Source organism: Sceloporus undulatus, chromosome 1, assembly GCF_019175285.1.
Source record: "Sceloporus undulatus isolate JIND9_A2432 ecotype Alabama chromosome 1, SceUnd_v1.1, whole genome shotgun sequence".
In the NCBI taxonomy this organism is placed as follows: domain Eukaryota; kingdom Metazoa; phylum Chordata; class Lepidosauria; order Squamata; family Phrynosomatidae; genus Sceloporus; species Sceloporus undulatus.
In genome coordinates, this window is record NC_056522.1 from 21,364,782 (window position 1) to 21,378,782 (window position 14,001).

Consider the following 14,001-nt stretch of genomic DNA (forward strand, 5'->3'; position numbering starts at 1 on the left):
ATTAATTCGTAACCGGGGTACCAGTGGTACTGTAACCCCGCGCCCCATGTTCTGGATGTTCTCCCAGCGGTTTCATGGTAATGTTAAATAGCATGGGAGACGAATGGCTCTGAGGGCCCCAGTTGGAGGGCCCTCTGTCGGAGCACACGGCCCCAGCGCACCATCTGGGAAGCTCCCAGGAGGTAGGACCGGAACACTGGAGCGCAGTGCCCCGATTCCACCCTACCAGGCGCTCAGAAGGATACATGGTCTAGGGTATCGAAAGGCCGCTGAGAGTGTCAAGGCACCACAGGTGCGGTGTTCCCCCGTCGAGCCCAGACGAAGATCATCGACCAAGGCGACCATGGCCGTCTCAACCCGTACCCGCCCGAAAGCCAGTTTGAAATTTTACCTTACAGTATAAATCTGCTTCCATGAGGGAGGTGGGCAGGGATGAATTATGGTATTGCGGACCCAGCATGTCACTGCTGTGTGCATAGGCTGCTTTTGCTCAAAGACACAGAATTAATTCCTCCCTGCCCACTCCGGAGAAAGATGGAAGGGTCTGTTGATAAAAATGTGGTGCCTTCCCACAGGAACACCGTTCCATAATCCCATTTCCAGGTATGGTGGCTTAGTTGATAATACTCCCGGGTAATCAGGGATGGGCAGAGGACGTTTTGCTGGCCTAGGTCTTGTACAACTGTAGCGTTTGTGTTTTGGTGTGTTTTGTATACAGGATGTGTTTTACTTAAGGTTGAACAACAAAAGAGCCAAGTTTATCCATTTGACTGCATCAAATTGTGAACTGATACTCAAAATGACACGAGGGTACAAGAGGTGATAACCGTGAACGCGTTCAAGCTTCTGCTTGTGACCGAGAAACAACAACAGTGTATAAAGGGGGGGAGATGGTGTTTGTGCTCAACTTTACCACTCCTTGCTCTTTCTTTCCTGTGGCAGTTAAAGGGAACGATCATAATCTCTCTGAGCAGATGTTGGCTGGAGAAATCTCCTGCTCATAGTAAGAACGAAACAAATTAGTGCCCAGATCAAACACTGTTGTGCAGTACAGACCGGCCCAAAATGGGCGGTGCCGCCACCATCATTTACAGGCGGAGGAGGCCCCAGCATCCAAACTGCGCAGCTTTCCGCACTGCAAAAAGAAGCCCGCAAAATGGCGCTTCTTTTCGACGTGCGGGTAGAGGCACGAGGCGCCAATGGCACGCGACATCATAGTACCGTGTGACGTCCGGGAGCTACGTGGTCAGCGACGCCAAAATGGTGGCCCCGTGTTGGGACGGGCTGGCATTTTGTGTACCCAGTACGGACTAGGGTTAGGGGCGTCAGGAAGTACGTCCTAGGGACGTACAGCGCCGTGCCCGCGAAGGCCATCACCACAGAGGACCTCAGTGCTGACGTGCAAGTTAGACTTTAGAATGGGAGCCAGCCATGCTTGGATTGTGAGAAAGAAATAAAAAATATGGGCCCACAACAAACTCGAACTCCAGAATCCATAGCCGTTGGAGCCAGGGCACTTAAAGTGGTGCCAATGGGGTTATTTCTCCAGCATGAAGCAGCCTTAGTTAAGTACACGTAACAGGGCCAAAAACACTACAGAAATACCAGTTTGAGGACCACTTTACGCCCTGGCTAATGCTAAGGAATTCGGGACTGTAGTTCTGTGAAAATTAGCCTTCTCGAGCAGGAGTGCTGGGTGCCACAACAAGGTACAATTGCAGGAGTTCCGTAGCACTGAGCCGAGGGACAGTAAAGCAGTGGGCAGCTAAAGCAGTGTCCATGGGATGTATTCTGCAGTGTGTTCTGGTCGACCCCTCAAAACGATGGAAACGTCATTCAGCATCTACAGTCGACGAGAGAATGGATCTCCTTCTCTGATGGTAGCTGATGCTCAGTAAAAGTAGGTTGGGGGGAATACGATACGGCAACTGTGTCACATCATGGACTAAGTAGGCAATTGGGGAATACAAAATAGTTGACCAGATTACTCTCTGAACTAGTTTTGTATACTGGATTCTCGCGTAAGAGCTTCCGCACAAGAAAAAAGTAGAGGGCGGGTTCATCACAGCAGTTCCTGGTCTTAGCAGGAGGGGTGACAGAGCAGGCTTTTTCCATGGATTTTTTCAGGCAGAAAAAAAGAATGCTTTTACAACCGTCTCCCAGAAGAACGAACTACGCTATACCATATGTGGTGGGGAGTGTAAAAGAAGGGAAAATTTGGGAGATTAGCAATATTTTTTAAAAAGTACAAACACATGACAGTAAGACCAGACTTTTCTGTTAGAACGAACAGGCTAGTGACGATAAAAGTAAACAGAGAAATAGGTGTACCTTTATATGTAACTGCCACTGTATAGTATATGTGGAAGTATTGGAATCAAACAGAATACCTCATTGATGGGTAGATATAAAATGAAATGACTAGGAGTACGGATAATTTATCAATGTTACAAAAGAAGACAACCCAGCATATGAGAGAGTGGAGAAGAGAGTGTCAAGTGTGGGGGAAGAAAACGAGAATGTGAAATTGATAGATCGGTAGATAAGTATGATATAAATTATGACTAAGATGGGAAGTAGTATAAAAATGTAAAATTAATTAGTTACTGAATATGGAACAGAGGAGACATGAAGATGTACAATGGAAGATTGTATATTGTTTTTTATTTTTGTCAATTAAAATTCATCATTTTTAAGGAACTGAAGGGCTCAATGTCACGCGGAGTAAGGGAACAGAGAAACACGCTACGGTCCCATTGCTGTCACGTGGTTTCTCATGCATAAGTTCTTAGTCCTGTAGATCATAGACATGAGACTTGGAGAGACCGCAGGGCCAGCCAGTCCGCACCCCCTGCCTGCAGGAACCAGATAAAGCATCCCCAACAGGGGCCCTCCGCCTCCGGTTGAGACCTCAAGGAGGGAGGACTCCACTCACGTCCGAGGAGTGGTGTTCCACTGCGAACAGGGCCCTTACTGTCAGGGAAGTCCTCTAGTTGAGGTGGGAATCTCTTTTCCGGCAGCTTGCATCCATTGCTCCGGGTCCTAGTCGCTGGAGAGCAGGAAAACAGCTTGCTCCCTCCGCAATATGACATCGTTCAAATTGTAACAGCGCGTCTATCCCTCTTTGCCTTCTCTGTCTCCGGGCGAAACATCCCAGCTCCCTCAGTCAGTCCTCATAGGAATGGTTCCGACCGGTCACAGTTTGGGCGCCTCTGGACAACTCAGGTTTCAGGGTTTGTGAGTGTGGCGGGCCCAGAACTGGACACAGTATGCCAGTGGGGCCTGCCGAGCGAAATGTGTGGCACTATTACGTCCCGGATCTGACACTATACGTCTATTGAGCGCCTCAAGCGCATTGGCCTGGTTAGCTGCCGCGAGCACTGTGACTCATGGGCAATTGTGGTCTAGGGGACTCCTAGAGCCCTTTCACATGTAGTTGTCATTCAGCCAGGTGTCCCCATCTAGTCTGTGCATTTCATTTTTTTCGCCCTAAGTGCAGTACCTTACATTTCTCCCTGTTTGAGTTCATTTGTTGCTGTGGCCCAGCTTTCGTCGTCAGGTCATTGTGAATTTTGATCCTGTGCCTCTGGATGTAGCTTTCCTCCTAATTGGTGTCTCTGCAATGGATAAGCATTCCCCCCTTTTTTCCTCCAAGTCATGAGAAAGAGCTGAACAGGGGCTGGGCCCAGGACAGAGCCCTGTGGGACCCCCACTGGTTACTTCTCTCCAGGGATGAAAAGGTGCATGTTGGCACCCGTTTGGGTTCGGCGCGTCACCAGTTACAATCCCGTAACAGTTGTCTTGCGCTAGCCACATTTACAAGGCTTGTTTGGCAAGAATGTCAGGGGGAACTTTGTCAAAGGCCTTACTGAATCAGATATACTATCCACAGATTCCTTCATCTACAACTGGTAATTTTACAAAGAAAGGAGATTAGATTTGTCTGGCATGACTGTTTCTCTGAACCCATGTTGATTTTGTGATTATGGCTTGCCTTCTAGATGTGACAGTTCTCTGTTTAATGACTGCGCGAGTCTTTCTGGTATTGATGTCGACGAATGGACGATAATTGTTGGGATCCTCTTTTTTCCCCTTTTTGAAGATGGGGGACACGTTGGCCCTCCTCCAGTCTGCTGGGATTGTAAACACTTTGCCATATCACACACCACAAAACACCACACACTTCCTACTTATAAACATCAACTACATGGGGGAAAGAGGGTACATTCTGCCAGGAGCAGAGCATTAGTGATGATGTTTTGCGGTGGGGGAATCAGGGCCTGGAGATATTTTAGTGAGAGTAACAAGGTCCAAACAGGGGCAGAAATATATAATGCGTAGTCCCATGTGGCATTTCCAATAAGGGCTAAATCTAACGTTAGCCAGAGCGATAATTGCAATGAATGGATTGTAGCTAGTAATATAACAAATCCCTGTAGTTGTTATTAATAACAAGTCCTGTTAGGGAAGAGATTTTGTGGATGTGCCTAATTCTTCCCCGTCTTCAAACCAATTATTTGACCAGAGGAAACAATTAAAAGGACTTTTAAAGATCTTTACCAAGCCTTGTTGACATATGAAATGTGTACAATTAAACAGTGTAATACCTTAATGTGTATTAACTGTGTATAAAAAATAATTTGCGCCTCAAAGACTTAAGCTCCAAAAGGAGGAAGCAGTTGGCTGGACAGACACAGCCATCGTTGTCTTTTAATACTTTGTAATAGTAATAGTATAGTTTCTGGGGTTCTTTCTAAAAACTTTTCAGACAAAAAAACATATTTAAAATGTACTAAGCCTCTTTTAGTCCAGCGGGGCACGAACGTTTAATGTCAGTTGCTCAGATAATAGAAATTTGATGCTAGTATCGAAAAATCTGAGGGATGTTTCTTGCCTTCTTTTAAGCTTGGTTATCGCTGTTGTGCAAACTAACTGGACGTTGGATGATGTGTGCTGAAATAAAGGACACTGCATTACAGTTCAAATTAGAAGTTCAACATTCATTTCGTAAACTGAGGTTAAAAAGTATGACAACGGACGCTGAACAAAGAGCGTGTTTTTGCAATAGTTGTTGTTTGATTTGTAACAGAGCAAGTCCCAAAATTTCGGAGGGAGGAGTGATTTATCCTGTTCCTGAAGAGCTATTCTGCATTCTTAGCTAAGTGTGTTTAAAATAAACTAACGAGGCCGTTCTTGTATTGTACACTTGTTTTTTACAGCATTTGGAAACAATTTAAATATCTGTTCCTTTCTCGGAGAAGCTGCGTTATTAAAATACCCGCACTGTCAAACACATTTGGTTCAAGTCACCTTGCAAAATGTTATCCTGACCTAAATTGTCCCTTTGTAAATGGACAGGGTGAAAACCTACTTACCTTCTAGAAAACAGCTCCATTGAAATCAGTGAGACCCATTTAGTCAGAGAGAACTTTATCATCATTACAGTAAGCCTTAAAGGTCAAGCATTCTTCCGGTTTTAGTGTTTGCTTCTGAAAGCAAAGGGTAAGTTTTTACCCTTCCATTCATCTTGAAATAAGATATATAATATGGAGACTATATACAAGTGACATATATGAATACAAGTGAAGATAGAAAATAGGCACGTGAGGAAGAAAAATGAGTCACTTGCATATAAAAAAAAATCCTTCTGTCGGGGTTAGATTTAGCAGAAATATTCAAAGAACATTAATTTGAAAGCAGTATCCTAGCTCTTAAATCTGAACGTAGAAGCACAACGTCATTTTAAATCACCGAACACGTACGGTCGCCTACGTGTGCACAGAGATTAACCCACGCGATGTCCTTCAAAGGAAAGGATTCTGCTTTCTGCATCTGTAAAGTACATCGCAAAAACAGGAATGGGTGTTACAATAGTACTGATTCTATACAATGATGAGGTCCAATTTTTTAATGTTAGCGCTATGCACTCAAATGTTACCAACCGTACCTCTTACACTTGTTTCTCGGTAATACATTGAAACATGTGGCTCCGCTAGATACAGTCAGTCCCTCATAGCCACAGGATTATTTTATCCTGGAGTCAAGGCACCTGGCGTGAAATATTTTTTAAAATGCATACATTCAAAAGAAAAGCGTGATTTGGCCATGATGTATGAGGGAACCAGTTGCGTGCCTTGTAGTTGATAGGGCGTAGAGCTCCACGGGGACTTTGGTATGCACAGGGGTTCCTGGTATACTGGATCCAGGTCTCATCAGTGCTAATCAACAGGTGGACAAAGATACAGTTTAATCTAAACACAGCTGGAGCCCTAGTGAGCGTACACACAGTTCCTAGCCCAGGAAACGGGTCCACTAGGAAAGATGTTCCGTCCATATAGGGACCTTGTAATAGTGGTGTGTGAAGGACTGCTTCATCAGCTGAGGGATGTGAGTTACTTTGCGTTGCCTTGGGATTTTCGCTGATCCCACCTGTATTGGCATGTGACAACAGCACTGTGTTAGGTACCTATGGCTATAGTTCGACGACCTTAGTCTGGTTCGTGGGATTTAGTGAATCATATTCCCATCATTAACACACTTACTCAACCTTTCTGCCTATATGGTTGTATGCAGTGAAGTATCAGTGTGTGTGGGGAGAGAGCTGGTTATTTGCCCTAGGAAGCCAGCTGAGGCAGGAGGCATCTAAGCAGGGTGTGGACACGACTTAACTGCAGGCTAAGTGCTATGGAATTCGGGATTTGTGGGGTTTGGAGGACATTTCACCTCCCTGTCAGGGAGCTCTGGGTGCCCAGTCCAGAATCCAGCTATACCTCCTTTCAGAGGAGTAGAGATAAACTCATGTTACAGCCACAAAAGTGGAACACTGGCATTAGGGAAGAAAGCGGGTTACAAGGTTGGTTCGGCGAAACACCAGCCAGAGTGCTTAGACAAACAGAAAATACACGTGTATTAATTAGTGAATTAATTGTTTTGGTGATAATTTTGTAACAGGCAGTCTAGAAGGCTAGATCAGGAGGAGACAATCTACTAACAAAGTTATCAGGATTCCGCCAGAAAAATTGTGCAGGAGGAGAAGGAAGGTGCTTCTAGAGTTTGGGTAGTTGTTCAAACTTGGTTAAGCTAGCCATGTAATTTCAGCATGCGTGTAAACAGTATCTCGTTCTTGTCATACTGGGAAGTGATGATGAGTAAAGTAGAAGAAAGGTAATTGAGAGTCGAGCATAGTGTTAGGGTTGAGGTTTGGACGATGGGCCTTTCTACATGGGCTGTTAGTACGTACTGTGTACGTACTAGGGTTGCCCGGGGGCGTCTCTTTCAGACGCCCCCAACCCTAGTCATACACAGTATGGTGACAAAATGGCGGCGCCCATTCTAATGGGCACCACATAGGACGTCACGGCTGCCGCAACTCCCAACAGAGTGCGCAGAGTGGAGTCCTGGCGCCACAGAGGGCACCTGTGGCGCCCTTCCGCATTGCAGGAGGAGCGCTTGAAGCGGAAGCGTCTTCTTCAGTTGTGTTGCTGCCACGGCTTGTACACGGCGCGCCAGTGACACAAAGAAGCTGCTTGGCCCCTTTCTCTTTTTCGTCGCGCGCTGTCGGGGGTCCGTGGGGCATGAAGCCCCAAGGACACCCCTTTCCAGGCCGGGGGAATGCTTTTGCAATTCCGGTAGCCTGGGAAAAGCAGTGGACCGTGGCCCCAGGGCTGCCGCGGTGGAGCTGGATGGTCCCGATCCGTCGGAAAAAGGGCGGGTACAGGGAGCCGCAAGGGCGGTCGTGTAAACTGCCTATGACTCTGAAATAAGGGCTCAATTCCTCACTTGGTCATTGAACCCCTGAGGAGTTTGTCACATGAAGGAAATCGGGAGTTTATCCCCTGAATATCACGAGAAAAAAAACGCGTAATTACACAAAACATTTTACACAATGTTGCGCAAAACCTGCCATTAAAGCAGTAACACAGAAGCATTAACACACATTTTTTTCGTGATTCCGTGACAACTTCCGATTTCACTTTTGTGCAATGATTGATATCATTTGTGAAATTACTTGCCATTTTTGCTTTATTTGTGCTTTAAAGGCACTTTAATTCTTCTTTATGCCAAAATTAGCCCCAGTGTGATAAGCCCCCCAACCTTAGGGTTGCCACAAATCGGAAACAGAAAACAACAATCGAAATAGTCATTTCGCCTTAGCTCTATGTCAGAGTTTGGTAGGAATGCCATCCCACCCCAACCACAGAGAAGAGAATTTAATATTGTAAAAACCATATTGTAAAATCTACACTATTCCAGCTTGCAAACATGTCTCCATAGGAAAAGAAGTTTGCGTATACCAGATAACATTTTGCTATTACTCATCAAGTATGACAAGACTTCAAACCGGTTTCATGTAAAACCAAATGCATCTCCTGGCTATTTTTAGCACTTTTATGTTCAGGGAACAACTTTAACCAGCCAGTGAGACGCGTAAAAAGAAGCAAGCATCAGAAAATCAAAAGAAATACAGGTTCAGTGTAGACCATAAACATTTTGGAAAGTTAGAAGAAAGGCCCAAATAAACAATAATTTTTAAAAATGTGAAGACTGCACGCACAGAAAATATAACACAATGCAGAAGAACATGGTGACTGATGGATTATTTTAATATTATTTGTTTACTTGGTTGATTTTACTTTTTAAATGACATTCACCAGGTACCTTCAAAGCTACTGTTCAAGTGGGAAAGCAGGGCAAAAAGGTAGTTAACTAAAAGATAATAAGTATCACAGCTGAGTAGAAAAGTCAGGTATTAAACAGAGAAACTGGTGTGTTGCAAGAGATTGGGTTTTTAATAAAGACAGGAAAACCCAAGAGGGGTAGTTTTCTCTTTTTTTTTCCCCACCAAAAGCAAGGCACACCTTCTTTCAAGAGAGTATTGCATACTCCGTGGCAGGGAATGAGATTCCTTCCCTCCTCAAAGCTGATACCCAAGTTTTCTTATCTCTCGGACACCCTAGTTAAAGAAAGAAAGGATGCTTAGGGGGCCACATGAATGTGAATTATCCTCAGGAGCAAACACCTGAGCCACTCGAAAGCAAACTTGGGCAGTCACAGAGAATCACCTCTCTCCTTTTCCAACTATGTTGCTTTCTTACCAAAGCAGAAACTGCAGCACGCAACATCTCTAGTGGAAGAGCAGCACTGGAAAGCAAACTAATTCTTTCCCAGGACTTTTCTTTGTGTCCTTCTTCCCCTGCCAAGCCCTAGCCCCAGCTCTTCTCCTCCTGCTGTTAGGTCTCCCCTGCCAGAGTGGCTCTCCCTCCTCTGGCAATGGCTAACTGAGCTGCCACACGTTGCAGCATTTGTGGCCTTGCAGCTCCTTCCCTGCCAGCTCCTCCACTCTGTTCCCAGCTTCCAGGCAACAAAGCTCACACATGGCGTCTCTGGCTTCGTTGTCCAAGGGAGTTTCTAACACAGGACAGTGAGGAGCATCACTGCCCGCTCCTGCCGAGCCTGCCCCTTTATCAGCAGCTTGGCATCCTCTGCTGGAATGGGAGGTCGAGCCTTGAGCCCAGAGCCATCGGTGGCCTGGGGCGTTTTGTTGGCAAGGCTAAGCAAACAGAAGAAACAAAAGGGGTTGGGGCTGCGAGAAACGCAAGAAAGAGAAAGATCGCGAAACTCCAGCCACTGTTTCCCATCACCATGGTATGGACTGGAGGAGCTGGGAAGTGAAGCAAGCGTAGGGTTGCCAACCGGTTGCACCGGGGGTTGTTCCCGGTTTTGGCGGCACCTGCCCTGGTAACGGCCGGGTGCCACCACAAACCGGGGAAAGCCCGGTTGCAGCCGGGGGTTGCTAGGCAACCCTGGGGCCTCGCTGCCCTCCTCCTCCACCGCGCCTGGCCACGCGGCGGAAAAGCGAAGGGCAGCAGCGAGACCTTGGGCTGAGGAAGGAGGCGGTGCAGGGAGGGCGGCCGGCCTCTTGGGCGCAGCCGTCGTTGCCAACCTCCCCGCCTCCCGCAGGCTCCTGCCCTGGTCCTTGCGGGGGCCAGGAACGAGGCGAGGCCCTGGCGATCACCGCCGGCTCCTCGCCTCCTTCCTGGTCCCTGCGGGGGCCAGGAACGAGGCGAGGCCCTGGCGATCGCCCCCGGCTCCTCGCCTCCTTCCTGGTCTCTGCGGGGGCCAGGAACGAGGCGAGGCTGCGGTGATGGCCGGCGGCCTGCTCGCCTCATTCCTGGTCCCCACGGGGGCCAGGAACGAGGCAAGGCCTCGATCCTGGCCTCCGATCCTGGCGAGGCCCGGGGCCCAGGCGGGGAGGGAAAGCCTCCTTAAGTGGAGGCTTTCCCTCGCCGCTTGGCCTCCGCTCCCTGCCGTGATCGTAAGGTAAAATGTAGGACAGAATTTTCAAATGTAGGACACCTTTTTGTGTGTCCTACATTTGAAAATTTTGTCCTACATTTTTCCCGGTTTGGAGGTCCGGCACTATGGCAACCCTAAGCAAGCGGATAGAAATAAAATCAACTCATTTGAGATGTGGTGCTGGAGAAGAATGCTGAGGATATTATGGACCACCAAAAAGACAAACAAACGGGGCTGTACACACTGGCGGTGAAATGCTGCCCCACTTTGCTGCGCATTTGCGCAGCAGTAGCACCAGCACAAATGAGCTCTTCAAAAGGAGCAGCTTAGAGGCGTCTGGATGCCCAGCCCCATCTAGCCCTAATTTTGGCTACAGGGCGCCACAAAGCGCCCATCTGTACTGGCCCAAATGGGTCCTAGAAAAGATCATGCCTGGAAGCAAAGGTGACTGCATTGAGGCTGTTGTGCTTTGGCCACATCATGCAAAGGCATGTCTCATTAGAAAAGACAATGATACCAGGGAAGGTAGAAGGCAGTGGAAAAAGAGGAGGACTGCATACCAAATGGTTAGACTTAATCATGGAGGTTATGGTCCTGAACCTGCAGGAACTGAGCAGAGCATTTGAGGAAAGGGAGACCTGGAGATGTCTCATCCACAGGATCACCATGAGTCAAGATCAACTCAAGGGCAGTCAAAACAAACAAAATGCTAAAGATGACTGCCTGGGGTGCAGGCAATTAAACAAAATTAAAGGAATAATTTTTTGCTTCCACACTGGTACTTTCTTTGCTGACGAGGACATGGCTTGTATCTATGTATTGGTCAATCAACCTACTTTTGCTCATGTGAGGGTGATTGTCATGAGTTTATACTGATCTGCCATTATAAAATCTTTACTGTGATCAATAATGAAGTCCCTCTTGAGAATGACAAGAATCCATGCTTCTCTTGGGAGAGCCCCCTTGAATGGTAATATTTGGTGGTGGTTTGGGATCCTTGGCTGATTTGGCATCCACCTGCAATACTATGTGATTGAGAGGAACCTGGTAGAGTTCTGGCTATTCCAGAATTTGCCCAACAGCAACAGAAACCCACAACCAAAAGCTTGGTTGGAAAGCCAAGTTTTAAAAGGGTGATGAAGTGCAGCCAGTATCTTGATCATTGAAGAGGTAATTCCACAAATAGCACATCACAGCAGCAAAGACCCTACATTGCAGCTCCTCATGGTTTCATTTATTTAATTAATGTGCATCCTGCTTTTATCCTAGTATAGGACCCAAAGCAGTTTAAAAGGAAAAAGAGCTAAAACAATCTGCAGGTACAGTTTTTAAAAAATTAAATAATAAATTTAAAACAGTAAAAAATACATTAAAAGCATATTCAGAAACAGCACACCCCTTGTGCATCCTTCATCCCCAACCATTTACAGGCTAAAGTCCTGTTTAAATTAGGCCTTTGCCTGCCAGCAAAAAGAGAGCACAGAGGAGGTAGGGTTGCCATAGTTGGCGAACTGAAAACCGGGACAAATGTAGGACAAGGTTTAAAAATGTAGGACTTTTTTTTTTTTTAAATTTCCTAGACAGGAAATTAAAAAAAAAAGGTCCTACATTTTTAAACCTTGTCCCCTCCTCCTTCCTGGCCTGGGAGGAAGCCTCGGCCGGCTCCCAGGCCGGGAAGGAGGGCGAGGGCCGCCTGTCATCGCGGCAATCGCCGCGGTGGCAAACGGCCCCCTCCTCCTTCCCGGCCTGGAAGGAAGCCTCGGCCGGCTCCCAGGCCGGGAAGGAGGACAAGGGCCGCCCATCATCGCGGCGATCGCCGTGGTGGGAAGCGGCCTCCTCCTCCTCCTCCCTGGCCTTGCTGGGGCCCAGGAGGGAGCGTCTCCGCGGCTGGAGCTCCAACCGCGGAGAGCCCTCCCAGGCCTCAGCAAGGCCTTGGAGCTGCCGCGGCGGCTGAGGTGGCCGCGGTGGGCGGGGCCGTCCCGGTTTGGGTGCCAAACCGGACCGGGACCGGGACGGCACCGCCCAAAACGGGACTGTCCCTCCTGGGGGCGGGATATGGCAACCCTAAGAGGAGGCCAACCAAGGCCCCGTACAGACTGCCAAAATAAAGCTGCTTCGGGTCACTTTGGAGGTATGCTGTTTAAATGATGCATGCGTCCTAAGCGTCCGGAAGCCACGCCAAAGCCAAGCTCCAGACTGCATATTCCAGTAGCTGTAATCTGTAATTCAAGGGCAGCCTCACGTAGAGCATATCATAATACTTTGAACATGTAGGTACCATGGCATGAACAACTGTGGTTAGGAAGATTGTCACACTAAGGTCAGTTCCAGAACCATTCCCAGTTATCTCATTATTGGCAATGAACAGGACAGTAGCGCTATGAGAATATATTTTTCCATAGTTTTGCAATCATGCTATAACAATGTTATATTGCATTGGACACAAAAGGACTGACACATTTCAAGAAGACTGGATGATCTTTATTGACAGTGGCCCGGGACAGACTGCCAAGAAACAGCAGCCTGCCGGCAGCCTAGTTTCCTCTACAGGGACAGTGCAGCCCCCAAATGGTGCGCCGTCAATGCGGAGGAAAAAGAACATGGAAAAACAGGTTCTTTTTCTGGTGCCGCTATGATGTTGCAAGTGTGCCAATGGCAACATAAGTGCCATGCGGCAATGTGCGGACACCACGCGGTGCTTACGTAACAATGGCGGCACCCATGTACACAGGGCGCCACCATTGTTATGCTGCAGTGCTGTGCTAGCATTAGGGACCATGCAGATGCGGCATGGTCCCTAAACCTGGAATCGGCACCAGTACGGCACAAAAGGCCAGTGTGTACCGCACTTATGTTAATGATCATGCCCACCAGATCCAACCTCCTGCTTCACAGGTGGATCTTTGGATGGACACTCTACACCTTGACAAACCAGACTCTCTGGCTCTTGCTGAGAACTAATACAGTCGGCCCTTCTTATACATGGATTTTTTATGCACGGATTCAAGCATCCATGGTTTGAAAATGTTAAAAAAGAGTATAAATTTCAAATATCAAACCATGATTTTCCATTTTTTATAAGGAACACCATTTTGCTATTTCATTATATTTAATAGGACTTGAGCATCCATGGATTTTGTTTGGTGGATTTTGGATGTTGTTGCACTTCCAAAGATAGTAAACATCTTTGGAAGCCTTTCTACCAGTGTGACCAGATGTCCGAAGCACAAAGGAGGACAAGGCAGTGGAAGGAATAATGCGGGACAAGAGAAAATCTAAGAACACTCATAGAAATGTAAACCCATGCTTAGTCATGCTCAAAATGGAGGACGTTTTGGAATTCCTCCTGGACAGAAGGTGGAAATGGAGGACATGTCCTGGAAAATGAGGATGCTGGGTCACCCTCCGTTCTACATATTTTAAATTAATTTATTATTGTCGTTATTATTAACAACAACTATTATTGTTAGTATAATATAACATAACATTATACACACACACAGAGTTGTCCCTCCATATTCGCTAGTGTTAGGGGAACAAGACCCCAGTGAATATGGAAAAACCACAAATAACAAAAACACCACGTTTTTACCTCTCTAGGGATCTCTAGGTCCTCCAGTGCAACTCTGTGGTCAATGTCCAACATACACTGACCATAGAATGGCTCTGGAGTAGCTACAAATGGTCTTTCAGTCCAACTTTTAG

General features: G+C 47.0%; 1 protein-coding gene across 2 annotated transcripts in view; it reads right to left on the minus strand.

Moving 5' to 3' along the window:
• Positions 1-9,121, minus strand: part of NINL (ninein like) — a 102,596-nt gene extending 93,475 nt beyond the window's left edge. The window contains exon 1 of one of the 2 annotated variants that reach the window (XM_042462200.1): positions 9,063-9,121. The gene's annotated coding sequence lies outside the window, so the exon portion shown is untranslated. The remainder of the gene's footprint in view (positions 1-9,062) is intronic. The other variant, XM_042462178.1, reaches the window with a different exon arrangement.
• Positions 9,122-14,001: the final 4,880 nt, after the last annotated feature.